At 44.3% G+C, this 9,572-nt stretch overlaps 1 protein-coding gene across 2 annotated transcripts in view; it reads right to left on the reverse strand.

The window, feature by feature from the left end:
- CDC42SE2 (CDC42 small effector 2) overlaps nucleotides 1-3,925 on the reverse strand; it is a 79,670-nt gene extending 75,745 nt beyond the window's left edge. For both annotated transcript variants that reach the window (XM_032206151.1, XM_032206149.1), the window contains exon 1: nucleotides 3,817-3,925. The gene's annotated coding sequence lies outside the window, so the exon portion shown is untranslated. The remainder of the gene's footprint in view (nucleotides 1-3,816) is intronic.
- Nucleotides 3,926-9,572: the final 5,647 nt, after the last annotated feature.

Here is a 9,572-nt window from a genome sequence, read left to right on the forward strand (position 1 = left end):
TTAACATCATATATTCATCCTCCCAGGAAGCTTGCAAGATCTGCTGATGATAACACTGACACCTTATGCCTTCCTCCTTACACCTTCCACTCTAAACCCGTCTGTTAATAAAATACTGACAAGGAAGGTGGAAGACCGCTCACATAACCGTGCTTTTGTTACAGGCAAGAAAACTTCTGTTCCGATTGGATTGGAGAAGGTATTGAGAGAAACTTCTGTTCCTTTCGGGACAATGGCAATCACTGGACTAAGAAGCTGATGTGCTGGATTAAATTACACCTGCACACAACACAGAGAGGTAGAAAGAGTCTGGAGGGGTCCTGAAGCACTGCTACCTAGCTATGCAGCAGGCGCTGAGAGCAGGCCCTTGTACAGGGCACTTTCCCGAACCACCCGCCCAACTTTTTTGCATTCTTTTTGTTGAAAACAGTCAGCGCTCTCATTGCTAATCTCCTCTTCATCCTGCCCATTAAGTGCAGCCCCTACTTCAACACAGTCAGTGCAGCTGTTTGATTATTCTCTCACCCACTTGCACTTGTTTCAGGTAGCTTGTGTGAATTCAGTATTCCTTGACATCATCAGTAGCCATGCAATAGAACAAGAGATACTAATCATGTAAGCCCGACTTGCTTCAAAACACCCTGAAATCTTGAAGTGACTCAAAAGCCTCTTGAGATTTACTGATTTTTTTCTTTCCCAAACAAAAAGGAATCCAACCCATCCAGCATGCTTTACAGAAACATTCTTCCTTTCACCCCCATTCCAACCCCCAATTCAGCTACAGAAAGGAACACTATGTCCCTGCTTTTCAAACATATCTCAATCTAGGCTATTTGTAAGTTTGTTCTTGAAAAAGAAACATCATTTAGCTGTGCAGTCATCATCATGTACACTTACTTTAGATGTATGATAGAAGCTAACAGGAAAAAAAGCAAGAGAACTCTAATACTTAAAAAAATAATAAATTAATGTTAGCCCTGCTTTAAGAATTGATAAAATCGGATTAGACAACAGGCATGTATGTCCTAACTTTATATATGGAGTAAACAGCATCAAATTCTCTACAATCCTTCAACATATTCAAGAAATCATTTATTTGTACTTGGGGTATGAAAACGGTGACTAGCATTTTCACAACATCCAGTTCTTTTAAAACTCTGTTATTTGCTAACAGGCAAATATTAATAGTAGGAGACATGGGACTAATACTAAACATGCAGGGCAGTTAGTAGCAAATGTGCTTCCATGAAGTGACAACAAGCAAGGTTGTAAGAAGGGCCACATTATTCATCTCCCCTTTCCTCATATCTGAGTTTACAGAGAAGCATACAGTGAGAAAAGATATCCAGAGCTAGGGAGGTCACCAGAGATAACTGGGTCATTCAGGTGCATGTTTATGTGACGTGACAGTCCCTACTACCAGGCAGAACCATATCTACTAAAAACACACGCTGCAGCAGTGTATTTCAGGAGACTCTGCTACTGGATGCCTAGATTGGGGCTGTCAAGTGTAACTGAGAGTTGCAACTAAGTGGCTGAAAACTGAACAGTCATGGGAGGACTCAAAAATAAGTGAAGTTAGGCCTATTTGAATTCTACTCAAGTGCTCAGCGGTACTGACCAGAATCCAGTGATGCCTGCACACAAACCAGAACAAACAGGAGTCATTACAGTACTTGCAAAACAGACTGGCAAGAGATTTTCTTAGCAATGTATTTTGCTAGGCTTGTATGCATTTTGCCACATGACAACAAGCTCAGTTCACAAAAACAAAAAACAAAAACGGAACAAAAACCAAACAGAAAGACCTGAAAGAAAAGTGCTTTCAGGAAGTACTTCAGAATTTTTTACATTATTGAGTAACTTAATTCAGCATTATGCTTCGTGCCTAAAGGTTGGTCTATGAATCATATTAAACAAAGCAAGTTTCTCAACACTACCATAAGTTTGAAAAAAAATCCTGAAATCCAGGAAATTGCCACCTCAATCATAAACCACATAATGAAATGTTCTACTGGTAATTCATATGTCAGTAGCGTGAAGAAAGTCATTTGTGTTTGTATAATAGAGTATTTGTATAATTGTAACACTAGCAAGAAATCCTACTGGAGAGAGAAAGAAGAAACCCCTTCACACCCCACCTTTGAGGGTCAAAAGGTCTGGCACAAACATCTAAAGGGTTTGTGCAAGCTCTGAAAGGTTTGCTCAAGTTACCAGGTGCTGGACTAACTCCTCCCCTGTGGACAATGAATTATAGCAACAACTGCTGATTAATGTCATTTCACCACCACAAGCCATTACTCCTTCTAGAAATGTAGAACAGTGTTGATTATGCTTCTTGTTGGGGGAAAAACGTGAAGTGTGAACATCTAATACATCTTGCTTACTGCAATGCTTCCGTGGGACACGGTTCGATTTCTTGACACTACCCTAGGACTAATGTTTCGATCATTGCAATGAGTGCTCTGATACCTAGGAAAAAAAGTCACAGTAAAAATAAATACATAAATAATCAGAAAGTCACTTTGAAGACAAACCAAATCTCTTTTCTACCCTTCCTGTTTCTAGAGCAACTATATGTATTTTTCATACATTAGAAGCCATGACAGGATGTGCAAAACATTTTTAACTGCCTTTTCTCTTGTCACTGTGTGGCTTGACACCATGTCCGCAAGCATTCCCCCAAATGGCCATACTGCAAGCCGCCACAAAGATGCTGACGTGCTTATCAGGTCAGAATTACCAACAAGCTTCAAAGTAATTTGTTTTGTGTGGTTATATGGCAGTGTAAGTAAATTGTCTATATGCTGTTAGTGAAACACGTTTTATATCAAAGATCATGCGTGGTACAGCTGCAACATTTCTGGAAAATTACACCTGCCAACAGGTTCAGTGCTCTTCACCTTCTGTTCCAATGGATTACAAATATGTTATAGACTGTATATTACATATATATATATAATATGTCATAGACTGTATATTACAGTTTTTTGATTCCCAGTCTATACATCTTTGGTCTAAATACACAGGAACTTCACCAGGAAGTTTATTGAATGCAGAATAATTGATCTCCTGCAGAAGGGAGAACACCCTTTCCTCAGAGTGGAAATCAGATAGGAAATATTAGCAAGATTTTAGGTATTTTAGGTAATTTTAGGTATTCAGACAACAGTATCCAGATTCTAGTCTCTCACCTAAACTGATGGGCAAAATCAAATCAAAGAGAGGAATGAAGTATGTAATGGCACAAGGATTTGTGTGCATGCTGGAATTTATAGGCAGAGCAAGATTTCACTGCTGCTGTGAGCTGCTACTTCGATCACTAACGCTGGGAACAATTTGCCGAAACCCCAGCCTGCAGCACGTTATCTACAGCAAACCCCTTCCAACCTTCAAAAAAGAAATAAAAAATCATTACGAGAGCAATCCAGCTGTTTCACTACGCCTGCCCAAGCCGTACCCACGAGCACCGTGCCTGCCCCAGCCCCAGCCCCAGCCCCAGCCCCAGCCCCAGCCCGCTCCGTGCCGCTGCTGTCCTTGAGGACGAGGTCAGGCCGGTGGCCGCGCAGCCCCCGCCAGGTGCGCGGCGCTGCAAACCTCAACTTTCCGCGGCGAAAATAAATAAATAAATAAATATATAAATATATATATATATTAAAAAAAAGGGGGGGGGGGAGGGCCCCTCCTGAATGAGCGAGCGAGGGAGCAGAGCTCACGGCCTGCCGAGGAAGCCGCCCGCGGCCAGCCCCGCACCTGACAGCGCCCCCGGGGCTGGGCGGCACCGGCAGCGGCACCGGCACCGACCCCGCCACTCACCGCCGGGCTCCGCTGGGCTCCGCCGGGCTCCGCTCCTTTGTCTGCCCGCCCGCCCGCCGCGCCCCGTCCCCGCCGCCCTCCGGAGGAGGCTGCGGGCGCTGTCGGCGGGGGAGGCCGGCGCGGTCACATGCAGCGGGGCGGGCGCGGCGCGGCGCGGGGCCCCTCGCGGGCTGCCGGCGAGCCCGGCCGGGGCGGAGGTGAAGATGGCGACCTCGGCGGCGGCGGCGAGGGGAGCGGATCCCCGCGGCGGCCCGCACCGCTCCGCACCGCACCGCACCGCGCCGGGATGGGCTGGGCTGGGCTGGGCTGGGTTGGGCTGGGCTCGGCGGCAGGGGAGGGGACAAAGGAGGCCGGGCGGCGGCGGCGGCTGCCCCTCAGCCCTCCCCGCGCACCGCCCGCTCCTCCTCCGCCGCCGCCGCCGCCACCCGGTGCCGCCCGGTGCCGCCGAGCCGCCGCCGCCGCCGCAGCGCCCTCTGGTGCCGGGGGGCGGCCCCGCGGCGGAGCCCGGCCGCGGGTGGAGGCCTCAGGTCGCTCAGACCGTGGGCTGTCCTCCGAAACGTGCTGCGAGTGGCACGCGTGGAGTGTTTTTCACATACGAAACATGGCACGTTGACGCCTCGGCTCCGCCGTGTTCACGGTCCCCCCACCGAGAGGCCGCCCTCCTCCTCCTCCGTCTCGCCCATGTGCTGCTTGTGCTCCCCTGGCGCAGCCTGCCTGCTTCAGGATAAAACTGGAAAGGTGGCAGGGCTGAAGAGTTTCCAGTTAGCTGAGCTTGGGCAGTGCCTCGGAGAAAGAAACTGGAGAGACCATTTCTCTGAAAAGTATATTTTAGTCTGTGTTTTCAGCCCGTATGAATCCCTCTGACGTTTACGCTTAATACAGATTTCTTGTCTTTAAAAAACTGCACCAACTGAAAACTTATTTTGTTTTCCAGACATTTTTTCGTGATTTTGCATGTTTCCCATAGATGTCTTTATTTGCACCCACTGAGGTACCAGATGTGCTTATGTCCAAATTGCCTTCTGCAGGGTACAGCGTGAGGGGTGTTTGAACAGACCCCCACATCCAGCCGCTGACCTGCCCTCCGCAGCCCCGTGCACCAAAAACCACCAGTCCCAGCCCTGTACCCTAGCGGTGGTGCTTCTGTTGCAAGTGTTTAGATGACGGATCATTATCCGATGCCTGCAAAGAACAGCTGCAATCATTATTACCATTCTGTTTAAGCTTCTCATTACTCTTAAAGGACTTTAGTTCGCAAGAACCCTGTGATGTAGAGAAGTATTATGCCTATTTTCAAGATGAGAAATTGCTGCATAAAGAGGCAGTATAGCTTGCCTCGGGTCATACGTATAGTATGTGGTAAAACAAGAAACTTAACAGAGTTTGGATGCAGATCCAGTCAGTCTAGCCACAAGTTCATCGTCTTTCTCAAGCTCTGTTTCTCAGGAGTCGACTCCTGAAAAATTCTTGGGAATAATGAAGAAATTCTGAAGAAGACATGCTAACATGTATTCTGTTGAGTGGCAGCTTATGCAGGAAACTACATAGTTAAATGGAAATGTTGTGAGTAGGCATATTTGCACAGAAAGATTTCTGCGGAAACATTATTCTGTTTTGCTGAGTGTATAAACCAAGAAGGGGAATGGGGAATGCCACGCAACTTGTCACTTCAATACTGTGCACTTAAGACATGATGTAAGTACAAACTTCCATGCAGAAGTGGGTGAATCACAGCAACGTAGCAGGATGTTAGGCCAAAAATGCTTACACAAGAGTGATTCCCATGAAGGACTGTCCGCATTAGCAATATCACTCTATTTGAATGTTGCGGCATTTACAACAGACCCCGTCATAACACATGGTCTGAATTGTTTCCTATGGCAATTTCTGGTAAGGAACAAGGACGGGTAAAGTGTGTGCATCCACAGTTATCCGTGCTAGATTGGTTCTGGCAATATTCATTGTTTCAGGCGTTGTCCCTGCCACGTGCCTCAACAGACACTTGAGTGCCCAAAGGCACCTTGTGTAGCCCAAGTAGCATAAAGCAGCAAGAAGCCAATGTCTCCAAACCAGGTTCAGCAGCACAATCAGGAGATCCATCTACACTGTAAAAGCATGTGCCAAAGAGTTGTCAGAAGACAGTCATGTGCCAGGCTGCTTCTGGCAGCGATGGTACATATTTAGCTGCCATAGTTACTAACAAAGAACTAATCATGTTGTGTATGAGAACAAACTGTGTACAGAGCCAGCCATGCTTGCAAAAAAAAACTCAATTAAGCCTTCAATAAATTGAACTGAGTTGGACAAATGTGTTCTGACCAAGTTTGTACTTTGCTTCATTACAGTTAGTTCCTCAGAAACACAGCCACGTTGTCTTTAGCACTTTCCAAGTACCTCTCTTGTGTCCTTCTGACTGAATACTGACTGTTCTCCTAATTTCTTTCCCCTGTGACAGTCCTGACAATATTCCTATTACTAATTACTTCTTCCATATCCAAAATTAGGAAAGAACTTTTATCTTTCAAAAACTTGTTTTCCCTCCGCTGCTTCCTCAGGACCTCATGCCAAAGCATGAAAAAATGCAAAGGCAGAAATAACTCTATATTTGTATGAACCTTTGATAATAAATGACATTCTTCCCACCCTGTGTGCCAGAGTGCTTGGCAGTCAGCATTCCAAACACAACAAATATTGCTGGCTTTGATCTTGTTTGTGAAAGAATGATTGCTTTTTAAAAGGGAAGAAACGCTTTATAATTCCAAATCTAACAATGCGTTGTTCTCTTTTTTAAATGAACAATAAAACAAACATGTTAGCTGTGACTAAGCATCAGTGTGTGGGTATAACACCCATAAACACCATGGGATTCCTCTACTTCTGGTGTTGCCATGCCCAAGTCAGGGAAGGTGTGGACAAGCAATTGCAGGTAGTTCAGTCAGCTATTCACCGAGCTGCAGCAGCTGACCATACCTTCATTCCTGACCTGTGGCAGCCGTGTACCTCCATGACGGCAGTCTCAGCAGAGGTATTTTCTTTTGCTGTTGCCACAGGCAAGGAATTAGGAGTACGGTCATTTAATGTGGCTCGGCTAGCGAGAGGCAACGTGTTCAGCTCTGATTGCTCAGCCAGATGCAAGGATCTGTTCATAACCCATGCCGAAGATGAGTCCAGCCCTAAGGGTCAGAGTTAAGAGGAGCTCAGACCGATGGGTGGGGCACGGGGGTGGAGAAGCAAGTTTAGCCTCATCTTCTCTTCTGCTGAAAAAGAAAGCTGCTGGGGATACCCATCTGCCAGTGTTTTCTCTAAATGGTTCCTCTCTGTGAACAAGACAAGGTAAGGGAAAAACTTGCATTTTCCAGTAAAGGCAGAATTTTTACCTGGAAGTCCCAGCAAACCCTCTGAATCAGCAAAGATTTTGGATACTAGCCACGCTACATGTTCTGTCTGTGTGAAGGCTCAAGCCTCGTGCCTACCCCCTCATGGCTTTACAGGGAGCATAGGTTTGTTTCTGAATTAGCTCCATAGGGCACAGACTTGAAAAACAAGCTAAGGTGCTCTTCCAACAAGTAGCATGAGGCAGATTTAACACTCACCAAGAAGGTGAGAGGAGAAGTGTAAAGAGCACGTGTCCTCTCCACTCAGTCACTTCTCACTCAACATGTAAAGACCTGAACTGGGCGATGTAGCTCAGAGCTTTTCTGCATCATAAAAGTAAGATCTCTGAGCAAAAGAATCTCACCTCTTATAAATACTAAGGTATTTTCTCAGATATATTCTTTATCAGCACTTTCTGTATCAGAAAGGAACCTCACTGAATAGCTGCAGTGATATAGTTTCTTCATTGTAAGCTTGCAGTGACATCTCTGTAAGATACCCTCATTCTTTTTTTTTTCTGATGGAAATGCAACTCCCAAAAGAAAAAGAGAAAGAGAGAAAGAAAGAGAGAAAGAAAGAGAGAGAGACAGAGAGAGAGAGACAGAGAGAGAGAAAGAAGGAAATAAAAACATTTTCAACATTAATTATGCTTGCAAGAATAATAATTAGGTTTCTAATATACTTTCTGTAACTTCCCTTAGTTCTCATTGTATGCATGTATGTGATCTTGAAAAGTTGCAATTATTTAACTTGCTTCTCTGTTTCGTCTCTCACCCTCTGGGTGTCTGGTCCGCTTAGGTTGCATGTTTCTGTTATGTTTGTGCTATGTTTGCACATTGCCCCATATTAAGCAATTTCCACTTTGTTTGGCTTCTCTAGATGCTATTGTGATACAAATAATAAATATTGCTATGCATTTTTTTTATAATATTGTTATTTCAGAAGCTCTGGGGATTGACTTTGTTTTCCTGTTTATGAAAATATGGGTTTTACTGGTTTTACCAGAGCTCGAGGGCCATTCCATCAGGCACCGTGGAAAGCAGTCTTTGCTGCAAGATGTCACTCTGAAACTGGGTGGAGACTGGTTAGAGGATGGGAGGAAAACCCCCACCCCTCAAAAATCCTCTTTAACATCTAATTTTTCTCACCATTACTGCTAATATTTCTATGTGCGTTACTGGTGGCATGGAGAGTTTTACAGACTTATTAGTAGTGCTGGGTAGCTTCAAGTATTTTCCTATTTCTAGGATGCTTCTTTTATTCATCCTGTAAAAAGTACTCTGAAATCAATGAGAACTTCAGGTAAGTGATTTACTAGGTCTCAAAGCACTTACAACCCTTCTCAGCATCCAGCTTGCATTTGAAAGCTCACATTTCTCCCTTTATTTTGTTCTTTAAATTAATTTTCTCATTCCCTTACAGTTTCTTTTTAATTACCACCTCCATCAGATTTGTACTCACTGCTTTTTTTGAACAGGTCTGTACCAGAGCTGTTCTGAACTGCAGACCAGGTGGACTCATATTCTCACTACTGTTAACCTGCCTGTCCCTGCAGCAGAGCTACTTCAATTTAATGATGATGAGATGGCATCTGTTCCTGGTAACATAAATGGCCATTTCTTTCTCTTTCTTGAAACTGTTCTACCCTTTCCTTTCCTTTCCTTTCCTTTCCTTCCTTTCCTTTCCTTTCCTTTCCTTTCCTTTCCTTTCCTTTCCTTTCCTTTCCTTTCCTTTCCTTTCCTTTCCTTTCCTTTCCTTTCCTTTCCTTTCCTTTCCTTTCCTTTCCTTTCCTTTCCTTTCCTTTCCTTTCCTTTCCTTTCCTTTCCTTTCCTTTCCTTTCCTTTCCTTTCCTTTCCTTTCCTTTCCTTTCCTTTCCTTCTTATGCCAGGAAATTTAATGTTCAGCTTCACCTAATAAATTGCAGTGTACCTTTTGCACTGTTCCTGGATTTATTTATGTTTGCATTTTTAGTTATGTTATTTATTGTAGCTAGTTTAACTAGATATTTAAAAACAGATCCTTACTTGGCTGATGGATAGGTGGTACTAAAAGCCTGCTTGCAGCAGTGTTTGGCTGTGCAGCAGCCATTTCATTACAGTACCTTCCTCATTTATGTAACTGGCAGTAAGTTGCATCAGCTTTTATATTGTTGGTATTTTTGATCTCTTTCCAACCTGCTAGATTAATTTGGAATAACTTTCAGTCCCAAGCCACCAGAGATTGACGGCATTTGTTTTGAACAGGACATTCATATTCATAAAAAAAAATAAAAAAAAATGCAACCACCCTCAGCATATGAACAGTGACTGTGTGCCCTGAACCATATGCTCTTTGAACTTGCAACTGGGATTTCAAACAGTATGATCATTAAATACTGATGT

The sequence above is a fragment of the Aythya fuligula genome, chromosome Z (genome assembly GCF_009819795.1).
Source record: "Aythya fuligula isolate bAytFul2 chromosome Z, bAytFul2.pri, whole genome shotgun sequence".
In the NCBI taxonomy this organism is placed as follows: Eukaryota; Metazoa; Chordata; class Aves; order Anseriformes; family Anatidae; genus Aythya; species Aythya fuligula.